The 12,618-nt window shown below is 44.9% G+C and overlaps 1 protein-coding gene and 1 long non-coding RNA gene across 6 annotated transcripts in view; one reads left to right on the forward strand and one right to left on the reverse strand.

The window, feature by feature from the left end:
- Positions 1 to 5,318, reverse strand: part of LOC119466903 — a 6,984-nt gene extending 1,666 nt beyond the window's left edge. Inside the window, exons 1-2 of the long non-coding RNA XR_005195411.1 lie at positions 4,576 to 5,318; positions 3,322 to 3,499 (exon numbers count right to left, since the gene is read on the reverse strand). This is a non-coding gene — a long non-coding RNA (uncharacterized LOC119466903). The remainder of the gene's footprint in view (positions 1 to 3,321; positions 3,500 to 4,575) is intronic.
- The window catches only part of LRRC3B (leucine rich repeat containing 3B), a 91,495-nt gene continuing 81,117 nt past the window's right edge, over positions 2,241 to 12,618 (forward strand). Inside the window, exon 1 of one of the 5 annotated variants that reach the window (XM_017498227.1) lies at positions 2,241 to 3,056. The gene's annotated coding sequence lies outside the window, so the exon portion shown is untranslated. The other 4 variants (XM_037727751.1, XM_037727753.1, XM_017498229.2 and 1 more) reach the window with 4 other exon arrangements.

The raw sequence follows: 12,618 nt of genomic DNA on the forward strand, positions 1-12,618 counted from the left end.
TTTAGTAGAGACGGGGTTTCACCATGTTGACCAGGATGGTCTCGATCTCTTGACCTCGTGATCCACCTGCCTCAGCCTCCCAAAGTGCTGGGATTACAGGCTTGAGCCACCGCACCCGGCCAGAAAATATATTATACTTAATCTCACATTTGTACATTTAAAAGCTACTAAATGAATCTATTTAATATATTGAGATATTACTATGTATTAGACATGATGCTAAGTGCTTCATAAATGCTATTTCACTTAATTGCCGCAATACTACAATGTAAATAACATCAAACCAATTATACAGTTGATATATTGGAGGTTCAGGTCCACAGTCACATTGTCAGCAAATAGAAATGTCTGGTTTCAAACCCAGATTTGTCAACTCCCGATTTTATTTTTTACTATTCTATGTCTCACTTTGTGCATCTGAAATTTTTGACTATAATTATATTACAACCATAAGTCAGGATAATATTCACCTATTCACCTACAACATGATAGTGCCTGACTGATATTCCATTGTATAGATTAACAAAATATTTTTACCATTCCTCTCTTGGTAAACATTTGAATTTAGTTTTGCTTCTTTTCAATTTTCCACTAATATAAAAACACTGCAATGACTATCCAGGTAGATAAATCTTGTTGCTCAACCTTAGTTATTTCCTGAGGATAAATTTGTGGAATTAGTCACTGGAACAATGGAATGCAAAAAAAATTATGTTTTCAATAGTAGTGACAAATTTTCCTTCAGAAAAACTATACCAAATTACATACCTGGTATCCAGATGTACCTATGTTTGTGTTCTAAAATATCCTTTAAAAAACAAAAACAGAAATTAAAAAAAAAAAAAACTTTAAACCACAATCTTTCAAATCACAGCATCAAAACATTTAAGAGACAGAAAGTATCTTACGAGTCATTTAGTCTAATCTCTTGCATTATGGACCTCCGTTTTCATGGAGCATTAATTTGTAGAGGGTAGGACAGAAAACACCACACACACACAAAAATTTAAAATATCCTTAAACTACAAAGCAATTTTCTTCACCCCTGAGCAATGTAACACTGCTCAAACTGTTCTAAAATGTATCCAGAATAAAAGAGTCTCAATAGAAATGGGGAAACTTTGGCAGGCTTTCAACATACTTGACACAGGTCATGAAATGATAAAGATGTTTTGGTCATTCTCCACCTGGAATGGGTTTACTCTAGGTGCTGGCAGCTGAACATGTATGTCTTGCTCTATGCAATTGCTCAACTGCTTGGTTTTCTTTTGCTTTTTGGAATTCAGCAAACAGAGGTGGGGTGGTCAGTGGGAGAAGATTTTCTAGAGACTGAAATGAAGTAAATATTTTTTACCTTTGCAGTAAAGTGGCTGTGAGTCTAACTATATGTGTGGCTCCCCCGACCACACCCTAAATCAAAAGTTTCGTCCTGGAGTCTCTTTAATTCTAGAGGCACAGATTTAGCTCATGTTGAAGGAGAAAATGACCTTCAACTGGATAAGCTTTCTTTGAGTACCCATTAGATACAAAACACTGCTGGATGTTGCAGTGAGAACAAACAAACAAAAAGCACAGGGAATACTCATATGTGAGTAAAGAGATAAATCTATAAATGTATAAGTCCCGCAAGTGATTGGCGAATGAGATTCTGAGAGAGCAAAGAGAAGGGAAAGATTTATTCTGCCTGTAGTCAGGGGATTGGGGTAGTGGGAAAAAGCTTTAGAAAAAGGTGGTATTTGTAGAGTCTGAAGAGACGAGTTCCTCTGCCCCAAACTGGTGTCTGGTGCAGATATGATAAATAATTAAAATATGAAATTAAGAACATCATTAAAACCAATAATTTGACTTACTCTCAAAACGCGCACGCGCACACGCACACACACACACACACACACACACACACACACACACACACTGGCGTGCGCGCGCTTTTTTAAGGGGCCTATGGACTCCATTTCGACTGCACATTAAAGTCATCCCAGGAAGGAGAAGGGAAAATTGAATTTCACCTTCTGCTTTAGAAAGCTAGATTGGTTGAGGGTCAGGATCAGAGACTGCAACTCAACCCCAAAACTTCAGAATTGCAGGGGAAACTGATGCTGAGATCTAACAATGGACGTGGGGTTGGGGGTGGGGGGAGTCGGAGGATTATTCATAATCCTCCCTCACAATAGCCGAGCACCGTGCTCGGCACCCAGTAAACACTCATTTGTCGAATTGATTTTAAGCATCAGCTTTCCCTCATTGAGGGCAATCAATCCATTGCACGTTTTGCCTCTTTGGTCAGCTTAATTCAGCTGTGATCTCAGTAGTTAGAAAAACAGGGAAGGAATGGGGCCATAGCTTGCTGCAAGTGGAGCTGTGCAAGGGGGTGTGAGGAAGGAAGGCGAGAGCAGCGGAGGGAGTTAATACTCCTACCTCAGCCGGTCTCCTCCCGCAGCCAACGCTCAGCCCCCGCCCCCTCTCTCCTTTCCGGACCCCCCAGCAGCGAGGTGAGACAGCGGCGCCCGCGAGGCGCTGGCTGGGCTCTGATTGTCACGTTAATTCCCTGCTGCTTTTCTAGTCCCCAGCCGCCTCGCCCCTCCTCCCTCATCCCCAGCCTGGGTTTGGAGGCGATTTCCCTCTAGTGACTGAGCCGATTGCATCTGGGCAAGCGGCGCTCTGCCTCTCTCGCGTCTTTGTCTGCTCCTCCTGCAAGGCTACGGCGCCGGGAGCAGGGTCTGCAGCGGCCGCAGCAGCAACGCGAGCCAAGTCGTGCCCCGCACGGCCACCCAGGGCCGCACCCTCGCTCGGTAGCGGCGCCCGAAGACGCCAGCCGCGCCACGCACTGCCTGCGTCCCGCGCCCCAGCCGCCGCGCACCAACGCGGCCGCCTTCGCCGGGGAGCCCAGCCCGCCGCGCCGGCCCGGTCCCAGGTGGGCAGCTCGGCTTGCAGCTGGTTGGAGGTTGCGGCCGCTGCAGCCCTGGCAGCGCGCGCACCCCTAGGTATACGCACCCAACGCCTCCTCCCTGAACCACGAGGATGGAGCAGCCTCCCCGGCCCGGGACTGGCGCAAGGTAAGGTGCAGCCGCCTGTTGCTTTTCGCAGAGCGCGGGATCATCTCTCTGCCCGGGTACCTAGGCCGTCCCTCCAAGGAACAAGTAGAGGAGAACTATTACCCCAGTTCTAAGCCATGCCTGTCTAAGCCCCCTGACCCCTTTTGCGCAGACTCTTAGAGAGACCTCCGCGGGGAGAGATAGAGTCGACCCTCTTTGCTCCTTCAGCCGGCTGCTATGCAATAGTCTGAAAACTTTTGTGACCCCTCCCCTGCCCGGTGCTCACCCCGTGCTGTGCAAGTTGCAGGTTTAGTTCTTGCATGCGTCCTTCCCCCAGCCCCCTTGCCAGATGCATCTGCCCATTTCTCCGTGTGTGTTCTTGCCAGTCGACTTTCCACTCCCCGCAGCTCTGGCTCCTGAGGCGAGGGTTTGGGACCCAGCAGTGCTCATCCTGCCTCTAGGAGCTGGGTAGGGACGGAGAAGGTGAAATAAGGGAGGTAGGACGTGGAGGATGGCTGCAGCCACCCCTGAAGCTTCCTCCAGCGCGATGGGAATCAGTCCACCCTTGCACACGCCACCCCCAACTCGGCAATGAAACCTTTGGAGTGGCTTGCGGCTGTGCGCCGTGGGAACTGCAAGTGCAGATATGGGTGGGTGAAGTAAGTGGCTCAGGGAGGGAAAGATTGTTCCTGCGGTGGAGGAGGAGGCTGAGGGTCGGGGTAGATCTGCCCACGGTTGAGGGAAACGAAAAGGTACTGCTAATGTGGGCGAGGGGCCAGCCCTGAGAGGCCATCTGACAAAGAGGAAAAGGGATTTGAGTCCGGAGGGCGCTGGCCTGGGTATGTAAATACATATAGGGGAGGGCCTGGGTACCTGGGGGCTCTGGGAGACTAGGAATAGAAGGCAGGGATCCTTGGGTGCTTGGGAAGACAGACTGCTGAGTGCCTGGGATGGGGCAATCTCCCCCCCCCCCCCCAGAGGCAAACAAACCTCCCCGCGAGAATCTGAATGCGTTGGCATCTTGGGCGGTGACTGAATGGTCAGATTGTGGACTAGAGATGCTTCTCCATGCTCTAAGAGGAACATAGTCCGCTCTCTTCTCTGGCATCCGCTTGCTTCTATGCTCCTTCACCTCCGCAGCCAGGTCGGTAGACCCACGCCCACCTTCCCTGCCAGGCACTCGGGAGTCAAGGCTGTTTCCACAGCCGCAGTGTGGGAAGGGGACTCCTGTCTCCCAGGAGGAGACGTGTGTGCGGGGTAGTGGGGAGTCCCCAACGCCCGGCGAGTAAACAGGGGTCCAAAGTGGTTGGAGGAGAGCGCAGGAGCGGAGGCTGCGGTGGGAGCCACTTTCCCCCTCCCCTCCAGGAATCGCACCTGGGCGGAGCGAGGGAGTGGGGGAGCCCTGCGCTGCGCCGGGGAAGCTGGGGAGCGCAGAGCTAGAGGGCGCGCAGGGAAACGCCGAACGAGGGGGTGTGGGCGTTGGGTGAGGGGAGACCCAGCTCTTAGACCTGGGATCCCAGGCTTAGGTGGATCTGCCCACCTTGCTGTTTCCAGGTAGATTGTTCTGGTGTTCCAGATGCCGTGGCGAATGCTTGAAAGGGAGGCTCTTTTCTTCTTTGCACCCCAGCAATCTGGAGTGCAAGACCGTTTGCGGGAGGGGGCGCAGTCAGCTGTTTCTAAGAGACAACCTCCCCCTCCCTTTTAGCCACCAAGCCCCCCATTTCCGGGTGGGGACCCAGTGACTGCCAAGGCCAGTGAGCACCTCATTTAACCCCTCTCTCTCTGAGGAGGTGCATGCTCCTCTCCCAGAGGTACCTTTGGCTCGGAGTGGATTCCTGGTTCCTAGTAACCCTACAGGGAAACATTTGGTGGTTGAGTGGGTTTGGAACCCTGTACAACCTTTAGGTCCTCCCTTTTCAGACCTCCCACGTGCAGACTTTTCTTACTTTCTCCGCAGTTGCCTTATAGAGGACTGCTGCTCCCTTATACCAGTTGGGAAAAAGCAAAATTCAGAGCAGTTCTTTTTTCTGGGTCCCTCGCCTTGGCCACATGGGAGGAAACGCAGACTCGCCAGGGCTTCCGGGAGAAACACCGAGGTCAGTCCCTCCTATTCTGGGGCACCCCTGGAGAAGCTAGCTCTCTGCCTAGCAGTGGCAAACTTCAGAGCCCCAAGGAGCAGAACGGGGATTCCCTGTGCTCAGGCTCCTGGTGCATCTCCGGAGCACACAAAGGCCACACCCTCACGGGCTAGGCCTAGGGAGACAGCGGGGCTTCTTCAGAAGTACCTGGATACCAGGTAGGATCCCAGACTTAAAACTCACGCTCCAGGAGATTTGTCTCTGACCCCCACGGACCGCTTTTCTCTGGTTGCTTATCTATGTCCTGAATTTGTGCTCTGGCCACTTCTTTTTGCATGTAGAAACAAGTTAGAACATGTCCCTTGGTAACTTGAGGAAAGACTCCAAATTCACACCGAGGTACGTTTATTTCAGGTTGCTGAACTGTTCTGGGGAGACAAATAGTAATACAGCCATCAGCGCTAGCTAGCAATTGTGGAGTTCTTACTGTGTGCCAGATACCACCTTCGATATTGTTTGTGTTCATGTTAGTTTTAACCCTCACAACAACCCTGAAGGATGGGTGCAGTTATTTATCTCACATTATAGATGAGGAAACCCACTATTGAAGAAATCAAGTGATTTGTTTATTGGCATTCAGCCAGGAAATGGTGGGGCTGTTTGGTCTGGTGAACAGAGCACACTGAGTGTGTCCCATACTCACAGACCTATTTGGTACTAAAAACCCTTTGTCTAGAAGGAAGCATGAGTGAGGCCGCTAACCCTTTACTCCAAACTGCAGGGACGTACTATGAGTGCCAGTCCTGGCCTGTGAGCCCCTGTGAGTAGAGTACCAGGGAGGCTCATATCACCTCAAAGTTTGTTGAGCTACACCTTGGTATAGTGGAATATTAGTACCGGAAGTCGATTTAGAGAACTGGCTAGGGGTACTGGGCTTCTCTTCTGAAACTCGTATTCTCTTTTTAAATGGGAAGAGAAATGGAAGGAAGGATCCAAATACAAACGGAGATTTGCTCTGTGGTCAAAAACTAGAGGCAGTTTTAGGTAGCAACTGTGTTCTGCAAATGAGTGTCTCTCTGGGCATTGAGTCACAGAATTAGTTAGAGCTAAGAGGGATCTCAGATATCATCCCACCCATTCCAGGCTGGGGGAGGAGATTCAATGCTGAGCTCAAGGCCACTTGGTACATTTGTAGCAGGATTAATGCTAGAACCACTGCCTTTTGACCCTTGGTCAAATATGCTACATTATACATAAATAAATTGTGCTCACTCCTGCTGTTTCTTACCATCTTAAAATTAAGAAAAGGCTTTTTATTTTTAAAAAGACTGTTTTGCTTATTTTCCCATAACTTCTTCTCAATCAGCATAAAAAGCCTATATCATATATAATGAATAAGCTACCACGATTGTGACTTTTTACACAATTAAAAATTGCAATAAAATATTTATAAGCCTTCAAATCAACAAAAATTAACTATGCAACCCTCTGAATGATTCTAAATATGATTAAATGACTTCTAACGATTTTAGCAAAGGGTTCTGTTAGGTTTAGTTGCTCCATCCTTCCATACTTCCAATTATTTGTGAAAATAATAGGGAATTTTTCCTATCACAGGAAACATTCTTTTGAATACAATGGCATGAATTCTTAGGATTTCTCCTGGGTTTTTGACTTTTGATTAAAGTTTATGCTGATGTAAATCTGAGGAAAAACAATACATTTCTGTACTTGGGACTCAGAAAGAGGAAAAATAGTTCTTTATTGCTTTCAATAATACTTGTCACTTCCTCGCCTACCTAGCCCCTTCAACAAGACGGACTTTCTCCAGTCACTTGGGGATTTCCTATACCTTTAAGCATTTTTGTGGGAAAGAGTTCTAGTTTCTAAGAACATCCCTTGTCTTTTCTCTGTAGCTGTGGTACCAGGATATCCTCCCCTTTGAGACAAACCAACAAAAAGTCAGCTGGAATAAACAGGGAGGGGAGATAAGAAAATCTTGTTTCTCATCATCACACTCGGGGATGGGGAAGAGTCATAGGCAGATGGTGGAAACGTGGTACCTTTTAGGTCACTGGAACGGCATTTCCATCTCTAATGCTATGGCACACCAGGACCTAGGCCATCCTACGGTGAGGGAGATGAAGGAAGAAAAGAAGAGAGGCAACAATATTGTCAGAGGAAGGATGGGATGGAGGAAGATGGAGGTGAAGCTTGACTGCTGAAGGACCCAACTGTGACGAGAATGCCCACAGAGAGCCAGGGTGCACTAACAGCTGCTCCTCTTCTTCCTTTTTTTCCTACCCTCGACCTTGGCTGCCTTTTGTGTCAGGCTAACTGTTCTGAATCCCAGAGCCTCCAGTGATCTCAAGGGGAAGCATTCATTTTGCAGAGAATTCATTAGAAATGAATATTGTTTTTATGCAAGTAGGAAAAACTTGTACAGCTGCCCCACTCTTCAGGAAGAGCCATTCAAAACCAGATCATCCAGAAGGGTGACCTTCTGGATGTGGGGATACCAGTTTAGTTGGGTTGCAGCAGTGTGAAAAGAGATGTAACACTGAAATTAAGTGTAACAATATCCAAGATAAATGGTCACTGTCCCAGGAACCACAGGAAGAAGAATCCTTTGGAACCTGGGCAGACATCCTGGTTTCCGATTCTTAGTTTTTTCAGGAAAGCTGCACCCTCATCTTATTTATGTGGTCCAGTCCCCTCTACTTACTTCACTTTAGCTCTATGCAGTGCAATATCACACATCCTCTTTGTGTGGGACTTTTGATATTGTGTGGGGAAATTCTTTGGGGTGCGTCTTTATCTTAAATCATATCAATAGGAGTTTGTTGACATTTACAATAATAATTACTATTAAGCAACATGCTCTAAGACAAAGGATATGAAAAAATAAAAACTTTTATTCAGAATACAATGAATAGATATGTTTATAAAATACATGAGTTGAAAGTCTTATTTGAGTTAGATATTTGAAAATAAAAAATAATTAAGATTCAGAATATCTGATCTTCTATTTTTAATAACAAGATAAGCCAAATAATAAGATTATGTGAAAGAGTTTGAAGAAGATTCTGGAAACAAAAGCTCAGAGTAGGACCTGAGAAGGTTTATCCTCACTGATTTTATTTTAAATAAATATAAAATATCTTTATATTTAGATTTGAATAATCCATAAGATTAATTTTGTATTCATTTTATTATCTGCAGATTGTGACTTTGATGAGCTTTATTTCATTGGTTTGGAGCTATGACAAAAGTTCTTATATCTGATATGTTAGTATACATCTACATATACTTTATAAAAACTTAATGAATTAATACATCTCAACATGACAATGACATATGAAATTCCAAATCTGGAATCTTCTCAAAAGCTGATAGGCTTGAATGTACTATTTTTCCACCACAGCTAGTAAGTTAACAGTAAGGTCCATATAGTTCTTTCAAAATAAATAAATGAGTAATTACTGAAAAAAATGCCCCCCCAATAAAAACAGATTTTATTCTTTAGGAGGATACATGAACAGATTAAGAAAGGTTATGAAATTTACAGTTTCATTTTATCCTAAGCTCTCTAAGCTACCTTTTATGTTAATTCTTGTCCAGTGCAAATGCCACTACATTTTCAGACAGTTAAAATGCTTTAGGTGCCTTTTATTATAAATAAAATGGAAACAAATATTATTAAAAATGTGTGAAGCTATTCCTAACCATAGAGTAATATTTGACAAAGTGGTATGTTTCCAAATACAGATTAGTTTCCTTCTATTCTCTTTTCCTCCTCTACCCTCCCTGCCTTCCTCCCTCCCTCCTTTTCCTTCCTTCCTTCCTTCCAATTTTAGGTCATTGATAGAAGTATTCAGGAACTTACTGAGAGAGACTGCTATACTATTTCAGGACAAATATGTCCTCTGGCGAGGACAGTGCTGAAAGCACAGTGCATAGCTCTCTAAAGCTAAAGCACAAAGGTCATGAGGTCTCATGGCTTTCCCCTGAGTCTTCAACCCGAGCTCTGATTTGGAGAAACAATCATTGCATTGTATAGGCCTGCTACAGAGGGCTCCCCCGGTTAGCAGTGACTAAGCAGTATGCTTTTCGTATGCTGCACTGGGAATTTCTGCACTGAGAAGAGTCCTGATCCAGGCTGCTGATCTTCCCTAGATGTCTGGCCATCAGGGATTATTAACTGGAATACTTTTCGCTCTTTCCATGATTATATTTAAGCTTAGGATTTCAAAGCTTTTATCTTCCTGCTACCCTGTGTTGTGTGGTTGTTTATTGGAATGACCAGTTTGTTGTTTTAATTGTGGCTCAGAAACAGTGTCTGTTAGTAAACTGAAAATGATTCCCAAAGGGAAGATGTAATGTGGACTGCTGATACCCAAAACTTCTGCTACAAAACCTACGAAAGGGGTATGGTGTGTGGCCAGCCAAGACAGGAGCGCCAAGTGAGAAGCTGCAGACAACAGCAGAGAAAGGTGGGGAAGGGTGGGGGCAGGAGAGAAAGAGGATTAAGAGAGGCATGGTAAAAAAACAAAACAAACAAACAAAAAACACCCAAAGAGAGCCCAATACTTAGCACAGAAAGACTAAGAGATATCTGCTAGTAAACCTAAACCGAAGGATAAGGGGGAAAAACAAACAAAAAGTAAGAATAAGAGAAGACAAAAAATAAGAGAATGGGAGTAATAAACACCTGAAGAAGAGGCTTATTAAAAAAAAAAAAAAGGAATGTACTAAATGAAACCTCATAGCATAGACCAATTCAAAGGCAGCCTAGCTCCCCAGCCAGAGGGCAAGGTCTCTTTTTCACATATCAGAGTGCCTCATTAATATGACTTTATCAATCTTCAGGCCAAGGTCTCCTGATTTACCCCCTCGTGCCCTTTCAATCTGACAAAGCCTAGGGACCCTGAAATGGTGTGATTAAATGCATAAAATATAATACGTAAGATTACAGCACAAACCAATTTTATTGAAATATCTATTTGTTGACTTATAAAAGAAACCACTGTTTGGGAGGCCGAGGCTGGCGGATCACAAGGTCAAGAGGTGGAGACCTTCCTGGCCAACATGGTGAAACCCTATCTCTACTAAAAATACAAAAAAATTAGCTGGGCATGGTGGTACGCGCCTGTAGTCCTGGCTACGCGGGAGGCTAAGGCAGGAGAATTGCTCGAACCTGGGAGGCGGAGGTTGCAGCAAGCCGAGGTCGTGCCACTGCACTCCAGCCTAGCACCTGGTGACAGAGTGACACTCTGTCTCAAAAAAAAAAAAAAGAAGAAACCACTGCTACTAATGTCTGTGGTTCTTACATAATGCATGTATAACAAGACCTGGTAGTGGGACTAGTGGCTACTGTTGTTTCAAAATAGGAAGAGGCATAAATGCTGCTGTGAGATAACTGTGGCTGCTGTATTGTGGCATGAAAATATGTATATTGGTGATATAATCACTAGTATTGCTACTATTGAGGTTTATGGCCTGTGTTCAAAATGGAATGAGATGCTCCATTGCTGTTTAAGCTTCACAAAGTTGCGATTTTTTCCATGCAAGTTTGTGAATGCCTTGAATTCTATTGGAAAATGCCTTGGAAGTCCTTGACCCCAAGAACTCCAGACAATGGTAACCATATAATTTATCATTTTCCACTGGGACAGTTTGCAGAATGAAAGGGCTCTTAGTTGTTTTTCCAAGACAGTAGGTATTAATTGAGACAGGCCCGGGCACATGGTAATATGGCTGCTTTAGCACGCTGGCATCTTCTAGCTGTGTTCATACTTGGGAATCTTCCTCCCCAGACCAGTTTTCACTTCTCTGGCTCAGGGAATTGGCTTTTTATGCTCTGTTCATGGGGATCAAAACTGCAGATACTGGTATTGGAAAGTAGAGAAGACCTTCAGCTGCAAAAGAATCCTGTATCAGGGCCACAATCAGGCTATGGGATACCTTTGTGAGAACTGAAAAATGGGCTTCCTTGGGGCAGCAATGGCCTCCTGGATCGTGGCCCGATGAGCATTGGCTTGTGTTTTAGTTCTCAGTGGCCCCCTTGGCTAGGTTCACTGTAGCCTTGGCCAATATTACCTGAAATGAGGGTGAATTATCAGACTACATTGCATTCCAGCCAAACGTTTCAGCTTCCCCTCCAACAATTTCTCTTAAGTAGGCTTGCCACAATAGTTTTTAAAGATTGGTTCCTTTCCCTCCCCACTTCCCAATTATCAGGAAATGGCTTTAGCACAGGCAGGTAGATGGAGAACCATGGGAAAAGGTCAGGATCTGAAGAATTTTAAAGTAGATAATAAGGCCTTGAGTGATAAAGAGGGAATGGTGGTCATGGAGTGTTTCCTAAATAGATGGCTCATGTTGTCCAGTGTTGGGGAAAAATAATAGAATGTCCCTGCTTCTGGAAATTAGCATGTTTTTGCTTATTCCCTTTGGTGAAATGGAACCTGCTTAGTAGAAGAAAAAAGCTCTTCTAAGAAAGCCTTTGACCTTACAGGGGTGGCAACATCTCAGGAAATGCCCTCTTTATGTATATGTAGACTGTTTGACTGGGAACCAGGCCACCTAGTTCTAGTTCCAGTTTTGACTCTAACCATCCCTTTGGCACTGGGTGAGCTACATCAGATGTTATGGGCTCTATTTCCCCAGTAAGAGGACAATTAGGAATTAAATGGTTTCTAAAGTCCCTTTCAGTTATATGGGTTTATAATGCCAAGGATGTGTCTGACATTGTTTTCTTTATTTGATGTCTTCTCTGTTTAAGTTGACTCAGACTAATTTCTTTGCTTGGGCTTTCCAGCCCTTACATGTTACATATCCAACAATGATAGATGGACACTCTGTAGCCCTGAGGGTCTATTACACCTGGAGCACTTGTGGGAGCCTACAACAGAAGGCTGAGGGAGAGTGCACAGAGAGAGCAAGAGCTGACTGACAGAGGGACAAGGTACAAAGGGGTGAAACAATTGATAGCTTTTCTTACAGCAATAATTGCCATGCAAGCAAAATATAGGAAGATGAAGAGTTCCTAATATTTTGACTATGTCCCCATCTTGTGTCCAACTCTTTATAGCCATATGATCATATCATTCTCTGCTAAAAACCTTTAGAGTACTCCTGCTTGCATAGAAGAGGATTTCATCTTTAGTATAGTTTAATAGGTCATTGTTTAGCAATGGGCATGTCTATGCAAACATACCCCCAAAGTTCAAGGAAGCCGAGAGGCTGAAGAAAGAGACTGACAAATCTAGTTTCTCAGAAAGAAACCTATAGTTGGGACTTATGAACAGAAGCCATGTCTGTGTCTCGGGTGATGGTGAGACAAGATGGTGGATCACTGAGCCATCACCCTCTAGACCCAGGGTTTATATATTGTAGGAAAGGGGTGATTTAGAAAGTATTTGTAGAATCACTGAAGTATGGTATCATCAAGTTTGTTTGACTTAAGGGCAGAATTTATAGTAAATATCTGTTCTTACACAAGG

The sequence above is a fragment of the Cebus imitator genome, unplaced genomic scaffold, assembly GCF_001604975.1.
Source record: "Cebus imitator isolate Cc_AM_T3 unplaced genomic scaffold, Cebus_imitator-1.0 Scaffold239, whole genome shotgun sequence".
NCBI classification, from domain to species: Eukaryota; Metazoa; Chordata; class Mammalia; order Primates; family Cebidae; genus Cebus; species Cebus imitator.